Source organism: Bison bison, unplaced genomic scaffold, assembly GCF_000754665.1.
Source record: "Bison bison bison isolate TAMUID 2011002044 unplaced genomic scaffold, Bison_UMD1.0 scf7180017864298, whole genome shotgun sequence".
NCBI classification, from domain to species: domain Eukaryota; kingdom Metazoa; phylum Chordata; class Mammalia; order Artiodactyla; family Bovidae; genus Bison; species Bison bison.
In genome coordinates this window covers 3,636,950-3,647,377 of record NW_011494870.1, presented here as the reverse complement: position 1 = coordinate 3,647,377, position 10,428 = coordinate 3,636,950, and positions in this window count along the sequence as shown.

Below are 10,428 nucleotides of genomic sequence, written 5' to 3'. Positions count from 1 at the left end.
TCTTGTTCTTTACATGCTCAGTAAATCTTCAATCCAATTTTCTGTTGATGGGTGAAGCTGTGTTCTCTCCCTGCTATTTACCTGGGACCAAACGATGGTGGAGGTAATGAAGATAATGGTGACCTCCCTCAAAAGATCCCAGGCATGTACTACTACAGTTCGTGCCCCCAACCCTGCAGCAGGCCACCACTGACCCATGCCTTCACCAGAGACTCCTGGACACCCAGAGGCAAGTCTGTGGGGTCACTGTTCCTTTCTCTTGGGTCTCAATGCACAAGGTTCTGTTGTGTCCTCCAAGAGTCTATTTCCCTGTCTCAAGTACCAGCTATAGAGTTCTGGTAGCTCTATAGTGTGGCTAATGCCCACCTCCTCCAGGAGGACTTATGCCATACCCACACCCATGCTGCTGCTGCTGCTGCTAAGTCACTTCAGTCGTGTCCGACTCTGTACAACCCCATAGATGGCAGCCCATCAGGCTCCCCCATCCCTGGGATTCTCCAGCCAAGAACACTGGAGTGGGTTGCCATTTCCTCCTCCAATGCATGAACATGAAAAGTGAAAGTGAAGTTTCTCAGTCGTGTCTGACTCTTAGCGACCCCATGAACTGCAGCCTACCAGGCTCCTCCATCCATGGAATTTTCCAGGCAAGAGTACTGGAATGGAGTGCCATTGTATATGAGGGTTCCTCTATTCTCCATACTATACTTTCCAGCATATAGAATGTGTAAGATGTATATTCATTCATGCTTTTGAATTTGGGATTTATATAAATGGGATTATCTTAGAGGTTCCCAAGCTTTCTGGATTCCTGATATCTTTGGTGTCACAGTAATTTTTTCATGGCACTCCTAGCCTGTAAGAAATGTTTCATCAGTTAGTTTTTTAAATAGTTGGGTCTGAAAAACTTAATGAGCTTCCCTGATGGCTCAGCAGTGAATAATGCACCTACAAGGCAGGAGACATGGATTCAGTCCCTAGGTGGGGAAAATTCCCTGGAGAAGAGAATGGCTACCCACTCCAGTATTCTTGCCTGGAAAATCCCATGGACAGAGGACCCTGGTGGGCTACCATCCATGGAGTCACAAGAGTCAGACATGGCTGAGCAACTAAACAACAAAACAACTTAATAGTTTGTGTGGTGTTAGGCAGCTGGATTTCCCATTTACAATTTAAAGTATCTTGCAGTACCACTGTGAGTTCACCACAGCATCGCAGGGCATCTTGGTGCTCATTTGGGAGTCAGGGTACTAAGTGGCATCTAAAAACAATGTCAAAGCTCGCACATTCAAAGCATCTCTCATGGAAAAAGATGCCGTATCTATGAGTTTCCTGCATTCCCTAATAGGAGTCTGGCCTTTGAATATTTGGGACATTGTACCTGATGACCTTAGGAATTCCCAATTTCCAGCAAATATAAAACAAATGGCAGGGAAGTTAATCTTTTCCATAAGGCGTATAGGAATTAATTGAACCATTCGCTGTTTATTATTAGTAGCAGTAGTGTGCAAAATAAGGTATTCTTGTGTGAATGTGAATGCTTATCCAACTCAATGTCAATCTGAGAGTTTATAAAATGCAGTAAAAAGCCATTCCTTGGCTGGTGGTGGACGACACATGTTTAGCATTTGTTGCTTTCCACTTATCCATGCTAAATGTGAAAGTCTGCTTGCATTTTATCAGGTTCTCCCATCATTAACAGCCTATAAAAAGGCACAAGATGATAGAACAAAATATTTCTGCATATTTTAAGAAAAAAATGATGAATGATGCATTTCCCCCAGAATTCAGGTGTTCTTCCTCCACAGGCCGCCTGTGAGTGTTTTTACTGCTGGGTCTTACAGCCAAGTTTCAGCAGCAAAACAAGATGTCCTTTTGCTTTTTATCAGAGGACATAAAATATTTGCATTTTCTTAACTTCATGAAATACTACCATTAAGCCTAAAAAGTGGGTGTAGATATAAGGATCAGGGTCTGTGACAAAAGGCAAAGTTATGCTTCATGCTGGCATGTTGTTACATTCTCTTCTGTTCCTTACATTTGGCCGTTTTATGCTTGCCTAGATCTGTGTGGAATATAATCTCTATCGGGCAATGCTGAATTTCCCTACCATGGTGATGAAAAGAATATCTGAGTGTAACTAGTTAATTGACTTCACAGCACTTTGAGAAGTATTAGCTGTGTGTTTCCTGCCCTATAGCCCAACCTCAGAATGACCACCCACAGACAACTCTAAATAGTTTGGGAACAAACTTACTTATTTATTTATGTATCTGTGAACTAGTTAAAATATGTGTGCCAGATGATCTTCCTGCCAGAAAATATATTTTAATTAGAAATGATGGGTCAAGCATTCACTGAGAAATAGAAGAAAGCAAAGAGACTGGCCCAGATCATATGTTTCAACCCAACATTGTACAAGACAAAGTATATCCATACATAACCTAGACTTCGCCTTTCTGTATTTCATTTTGACTTTTTTTTTTTTTTTTCAAGACTACAGGGGAATAGAGCCAGATCTATTATTTCTTTTATGTCTGGGATAGAGGCATGTACCCCATATTGCCTGAGGACATTACACAGCATGTGTTGGACATTCAGTCAAGTTTACTGACTCCTACCATGAAAGCCTTTCCATGTACTTCCTCTTTGGAGCTGGTCTTGCCAGACAGGCAAATGCTAATGATGGAAGCTGGGCTCTGCTACGGCTGGGAATTGCTTCCAAGTAATTAGGAACACTGGGAACCAAAGATCAAAATCAAAGGACCATGGATGAAAACCACATATAAATGACAAAACCTGGATTCTGTACTCTGGTTGGCAATCTAGCAAGAAAGCGACTTGTGAAAAAGCAAGGTGGAAGGAGATGGCCTTATGTAGTTTTTATGTGTGCCTCCTTCTTTGTTTGATTGTGAGGAAGGCAAAAGAAGAAATGTAATTTCCAGATGACACTTACCAATTGCCCATATTTTCTAATTCCCTTTACTATCTATATGCTGCTCTTTCTTATTTTCTATGGGCTTCAGTCAGAAACATATTTTAAACATGTTTTTTGAAATTAAAAAATTTTAAGTGTGAAAATTATACACTCTATTGAACAAAAGCAAAATAGTATAACTTATTTATTCAGTAATAACTTATTTATTCAGTAGTATCTTATTTATTGGGCCTCCCTGGTGGCTAAGATGGTAAAGAATCTGCCGGCAATGAAGAAGACCTGGGTTCAATCCCTGGGTTGGGAAGATCCCCTGGAGAAGGGATTGGCTACCCACTCTGTATTCTTGCCTGGAGAATTCCTTGGACTGAAGACCTAGCAGGCTACAGTCCATGGGGTCAGAAAGAGTTGGACACTACTGAGTGACTAATACAACACAGTTACTGAGTAAAGGCTATGTACAGAGAACTGAGCAAATTTAATATTATGAAAATTAAATAAGATATTATTGTTATTCAATGTTTTGACATTTCAACAAGGTATTCATATTGACATCGTTTTTTTAGAAATGAGGAAAATGAGTCTTTAGAGATTTTTAGTGACTTGGCCAAGGACATAAAATTAATAAGAGGTTGAAGCCAAAATTCTAACCTAGAATGGCAACCATCAAAACCAACACTCATACAACCTCTCTTGAAAACCCCCCTTGGAAGCCCAAATCCAGATATAGATGCAGGGATTATCATGCAAAGTTGCTGAAGAGCATTCTGGGTGCAGCATATTAGTGAGTAGAAATGGACATATTGCAGAGATGGGGAACGAGTGATGTGATTTCTTGTTGAACATCATGACAAATACATAAAAAGAGTAAATATAAAACAAATGGCTTCCTTGTCAACGAGGTAGTAAATAGAAATAGTGACAATGAATATTAATTCAAAAATTTTATTTCAATTATTTTGAATGACCTGACTGAAAATTCGGTAGACACAGAGTGTTTAAGTAAGTGCCCTTCCAATCTTGTTTGTAAAGCCCCTCAGTTTCCCTGCACCAAGGCAGCTGCAGTCACTATTTTCATAGGTGTCCTTGTATTATCTACTCAGAACTTATCTTTTCTTGATTGGGGTTATCAGAGAGGCCTTTAAGGCACTGATTTTTGGAATGGAGAAGTAGTGGTTGTTTACAACCTTTTCTCAGAGATGCCTTCGTTTCTATAAGATCTGATTAATCAGATCTCACGTTTGGAATTTGTGATGAACCACTTTAGACCAAGTGCCTTTTTGTATATTCTATTTAAAATTTTCTAAAGAGAACAAGAGTGTAAACAAGCGCAAAAGGATGGGATTTCTCACCCACCATTGAAAAGAAATTCCTTTCAAGTACCTTAGAAGAACTAAATCATGTAAATCATTCTCTGTCATCAAAACAGACTCCCAAAGGATCTGAAATTCTCCACTGCCTACTTTCCAATGCTTTCTTTGCCTACATACAAACATGTATGCATGTGTGTGTGCCTGTGTTATATTCTTTGTAGTAATTCTTTGAAGACTATACAATTTGAACTTCTCACTATCTCAGATTCTCCTTGTCTCCCGTGAGTCTGACTTGCTGAGATTTGTGAAGGCTTTAGCATCATCTCTCTATTATGATGCAGGAGGGAGACACAGATCTATGCCTGAGAGCAGTGCAATGTTAGCCGTTGCCTTTTGGGGAGGGTTGAGAATGAAAACAAAGAGGTGGTCTCTCTTTATTCTTTAGGGTGACTAAGGCCCCACAACTGCACACGGGGCAGACCGACACCCTGCAGTGCAGTCGCGTGTGTGAAGGACCACATCCACGTCCACATATTGGTTGGCATGCATACATTGCAACACTTCCAAGAAGCATGGCAGACCAGCACAATCAAGTGGTGCAATTCTGTAACTGGCCTTTATCCTGCTGCGTCTTTCCAGGACATGGCTAGCAAGGACATAGAAGCTTTTAAATCTAAGCTTAGGGCTTCCGAGGCATGTGCCAACCATCTTTCCTGTCCACTTTCCACACCCTATCCACTCCACATCAGAAGGTTCTCTCATCCTTGATGAAAAAAGATAATAGGGAGGGTTTTCTCCTGAAGGCTTGGCTCTGAAGGAAGAGGAGTGTAGTGGGACTGACAAGGGTTTTGGAGCCAAACAGAGCCAAGTCCAAATCTCTTATTTGCTACTACCAAATCTATTACTATAGACCGTTTCCTTGGATTAAAACTAAATCCTCTCACCCATGAAATAGGGAGAATCATATAATAATGCCAACTTTGCAGTGCTCAACAATTATATGAAATAGTGTTAATGAAATAATGTGTTCATTGTAGCTAGTACAGAGTTGGCAATCAGTGTCACTTTCTAAGTACCTGCATTGGAGATGAGGAACTGATGCCTGCAGAAAATCCAGTGCCCTTCCCTATCCCCTTCCTCATCACATGAGCAGCTTCAGATGCTGGGAAAGGTGCTGGGGGAAGCAGAGATTAGAGACGGTTTGGGATCTGTTTTCTTGAATTCTCCTTCATGTTGCTTCTCTCCCTTTCTTCTTAGAGAGCAGAATTGTTGGAATTGGATCCCTGGACACAGGTGGACAAATGCTCAGTGTCTTAGGGAGATCAAATAAGTTGCCCTTAATTCCTACTTATCGAAATCCTTACCTGTCTGTCAGGATTCTTATCCCAACCTAAAAAATGTGTAGGAATGTGGTGTCTATGAGAAGAAATAGCCCTACTCCAATCCCTGCAAGATTCCAATGTCCAGCGTCCTTTATGAGCCAAGGGACTGAATGGTGGCAGCTTTGGGTCACAAAGAACTTATTAACATATTTCAGCATCTACCAATAGCAGATTCCTACTAAACTGCTACAAATTTCAGTATAATTGACTTTTTGTCTACTATTGTTATTTTCTTAAAATGTTGTGTGAAATTAATAATTTTAATTATCAAAATGGGTTCCTTGTAATGACACTCTCCCTCAAACACATAGATGCAATAAGAAAATGTTGTAAAACTTAGAATCTCTTTGAGGCTCTGAGGTTTAGCGTCTGTAATCACTTGGTGATTGAGTTTTTATGTTCTTGACATTTTTCTAAATGAATTCTTCTCTGCTGTCAAAGCTGGAATAGTAGCTTGTCTTTCAATGTATTGGGTTAAATGTTAAAGGCAGAACATCATCAAGGAAAATCCCTTTGGTGTTGTAGCAAATCCTTGGTCATAGTGTGTAGGCAGTTGTGAGTGGGTGGCCAGACATGGTCAGGACCCTGCGGATAGTCTCATCACTGTGAACCATTGAAAGCACCCAATATGTGAAATTCAGGCTGATTCAACTATTCTCTGTGGCCACCCAGGCAGCTTCCTTGGGTATATTTTTAAAAAATGATCCAGACAGCAGCTGCAGAAAATCTGGGGACCCTTTTCCCTTTGAGTGAGTGTTTCCAGAAAGCAAAATAAATCAAATGTCAGGGTTTGTTCATCTGGTTGGCAAGGAAAGCACTCCCTCCTCTATGAAGGAGACTGAATTGAGGAATGTTGTGGTTTCTGGGATTCAAAGCTGGAGACACAGCACAACACACACCTTATTTGAGAGCGATTCACATCATACATTTTCATAAGGCATGGACCAGAAAGCAAGCTTTGTTTTCAAAATGTGTTTCCTTGGCACTAGTTACAGCAATTCAGTGTGTGGTTCATTGTCAAAATGCTGTGGGTGGCAAAAAACGGTTGACTAAAGGTGCATGAAATACTAAGACTGGGGTGGTTTGCTCGGGCCATTTACTCTACCCCTAACACCTGTACTCCAAAGACAACAATTAAGCCTTTTGTGGGGTGATAATCTGTATCACAGGACGACGTCAGAGCTGGCAGAAGCCTGACTGAGCCAACTTTTTCTCATAGGGCTAGAGAGTAAATATTTTAGACTCTTGAACCATAGGGTCTCTGTCCCGACTACTCAACTCCTTTCAAGTCCGCCATTGTAGAAGGTAACCAGCTATCGGCAAGACGTAAACAAATGGGTGCGGCTGTGCTCCAGCAAAATGTTATTTCTGAAAACAGGCAGTGGCTGGATTCAGCCCATTAGTTGCTGTTTACCAACTCCTGGTTTAGATCACTGCTTCCTTTTTACATATGAGGAAACCTAACCAAACCCAAAGACTTAAGTTTGTCACTGCTGCAGGCCAGTTAGTGGCAGGACACAACATACCAAAATCCTGTGTTAGGTTCTTTTAGTTTCTTTCTTTAAAAAAAAAAAAAAAAAACAGTAGTTTTCTCTAAACATAGAGAGTCCCCCTGTTGCCTCAGAAACCTCAAGAAGAAAGAGAGAACTTTCTCCACTCTGTTTTGATATTTCCTTAGCAAAAGTAAATACTTGAGCCTGAGAATGCCATTGTCCTTTGAACTCTTAATGAAAGAACAGAACTATAATGGAATTGAAAGAAATAACCATGCTTATAGGAAATGTAAAGGTGCATATTAAATACAGAATTTGTTACTGAAAGCCCTAGGGGGAAGGTCATTTCTTATGGGAGGAGCAAAAGATTTGGAAAATGATAATGACACCTGTCTCTCTGCACTGAACATGGCATTATGATTTTCTATAACTCCCGTTCCCATTCCCTGTTGATGTTCATTTGACCAGCCTTTCAAGCATTCTTGTGAGGCACCTGTGTTTTGTGAACCCCCAGCTACCACTGACCTCACCTGCCACAAAATTTATTTCACACTTTTTCTTTGGTGATATTCCTTTGATGATGTCATGGCCTTCTTTATTTTGTTATTTGCATTTTTAAATTTAATTTATTTATTTTAATTGGAGGCTAGTTACTTTACAATACTGTGGTGGTTTTGCCATACATTGACATGAATCAGCCATGGGTGTACATGTGTCCCCCATCCCGAGCCCCCCTCCCATTTCCCTCCCCATCCCATCCCTCTGGGTTGTCCCAGTGTACTGACTTTGAGTGCCCTGTTTCATACATCAAACTTGGACTGGTGATCTATTTCACATATGGTAATACATATGTTTCAATGGTATTCCCTCAAACCATCCCACCCTCGCGTTCTCTCACACAGTCTCTCACAGAGTCTGTACTTTATGTCTCTTTTGCTGTCTCACATATGGGCTCATTGTTACCATCTTTCTTAGTTCCACATATATATGTTAATATACTGTATTGGTGATTTTCTTTCTGACTTACTTCACTCTGTATAATAGGCTCCAGTTTCATCCACCTCCATGTTGTAAAACTTACATCCATCCATTAGAACTGATTCAAATGTATTCTTTTTAATGGCTAATACTCCATTGTGTATATGTACCACAGCTTTCTTTTCTTTTTTTTTGGGGGGGGGGTGGAAATATTGTTAACATATTCAATTTCTATAATGGAAAATAGAAGTTTTCAGAATTTCCATTTCTTTTTGTGTCAGTTTTCTTTTTTTTTTAAATTTTATTTTATTTTTAAACTTTACAATATTGTTCTAGGTTGCTTCCATGTCCTGGCTATTATAAACAGTGCTGTGATGAACATTGGGGTACATGTGTCTCTTTCAGTTCTGGTTTCCTCAGTGTGTATGCCCAGCAGTGGGATTACTGGGTCATATGGCAGTTCTATTTCCAGTGTTTAAAGGAATCTCCACACTGTTCTCCATAGTGGCTGTACTAGTTTGAATCCCCACCAACAGTGTAAAAGGGTTCCCTTTTCTCCACACCCTCTCCAGCATTTATTACTTGTAGACTTTTGGATCGCAGCCATTCTGACTGGCGTGAAATGGTACCTCATTCTGGTTTTGATTTGTATTTCTCTGAAAATGAGTGATGTTGAGCGTCTTTACATGTGTTTGTTAGCCATCTGTATGTCTTCTTTGGAGAAATGTCTATTTAGTTCTTTGGTCCATTTTTTGATTGGATCATTTATTTTTCTGTTATTGAGCTGCTTGACCTGCTTGTATATTTTTTAGATTAACGCTTTGTCAGTTGCTTCATTTGTTATTATTTTCTCCCATTCTGAAGGCTGTCTTTTTACCTTGCTTATAGTTTCCTTTGTTGTGCAAGAGCTTTTAACTAGGTCCCATTTGTTTAATTTTTCTTTTATTTCCATTACTCTGGGAGATGAGTCATAGATCATCTTGCTGTGATTTATGTCAGAGTGTTTTGTCTATGTTTTCCTCCAGGAATTTTATAGTTTCTGGCCTTAGATCTTTCATCCATTTAGATCTTTCATCCATTCTGAGTTTATTTTTGCAAATAGTGTTAGAAAGTGTTCTAGTTTCATTCTTTTACAGGTGGTTGACCCGTTTTCCCAGCACCACTTGTTAAAGAGATTGTCTTTTCTCCATTGTATATGTTTGCCTCCTTTGTCAAAGATAAGGTGTCCATAGGTGCATGGGTTTATCTCTGGGTTTAATATTTTGTTCCATTGATCTATATTTCTGTCTTTGTGCCTTTGATGGCTGTGGCTTTGTAGTATAGTCTGAAGTCAGGCAGATTGATTCCTCCAGTTCCTCAAGATTGCTTTGGCTAATTGAGGTTTTTTGTATTTCCATACAAATTGTGAAATTATTTGTTCTAGTTCTGTGAAAAATACCATTGGTAGCTTGATAGGGATTGTATTGAATCTATAGATTGCTTTGGGTAGTATACTCATTTTCAATATATTGATTCTTCCAATCCATGAACATGGTATATTTCTTTCTCCATCTATTTGTGTCATCTTTGATTTCTTTCATCAGTGTTTTATAGTTTTCTGTATATAGGTCTTTTGTTTATTTAGGTAGATATATTCCTAAGTATTTTATTCTTTTCATCACAATGGTGAATGGGATTTTCCCCTTAATTTCTCTTTCTGCTTTCTCATTGTTAGTGTACAGGAATGCAAGGGATTTCTGTGCATTAATTCTATATCCTCCAACTTTGCTGTACTCATTGATGAGCTCTAGTAATTTTCTGGTGGTGTCTTTGGGGTTATCTACATAGAGGATCATATCATCTGCAAACAGTGAGAGTTTTACTTCTTTTCCAATCTAGATTCCTTTTATTTCTTTTTATTCTATGATTGCTATGGATAAAACTTCAAAAATTATGTTGAATAGTAGTGGTGAGAGTGGGCACCCTTGTCTTGTTCCTGACTTCAGGGGAAATGCTTCAATTTTTCACCATTGAGGATAATGTTTGCTGTGAGTTATCATATATGGCGTTTATTATGTTGAGGTTTGTTCCTTCTATACTTGCTTTCTGGAGAGTTTTTATTATAAACAGGTGTTGAATTTTGTCAAAGTATTTCTCTGCATCTATTGAGGGTATCATATGGTTTTTATCTTTCAGTTTGGTAATGCGGTGTATCACATTGATTGATTTGTGAATATTGAAGAATCCTTGCATCCTTGGGATAAAGCCCACTTGGTCATTATGTATGATCTTTTTAATATGTTGTTGGATTCTGTTTGCTAGAATTTTGTTGAGGATTTTTGCATCTATGT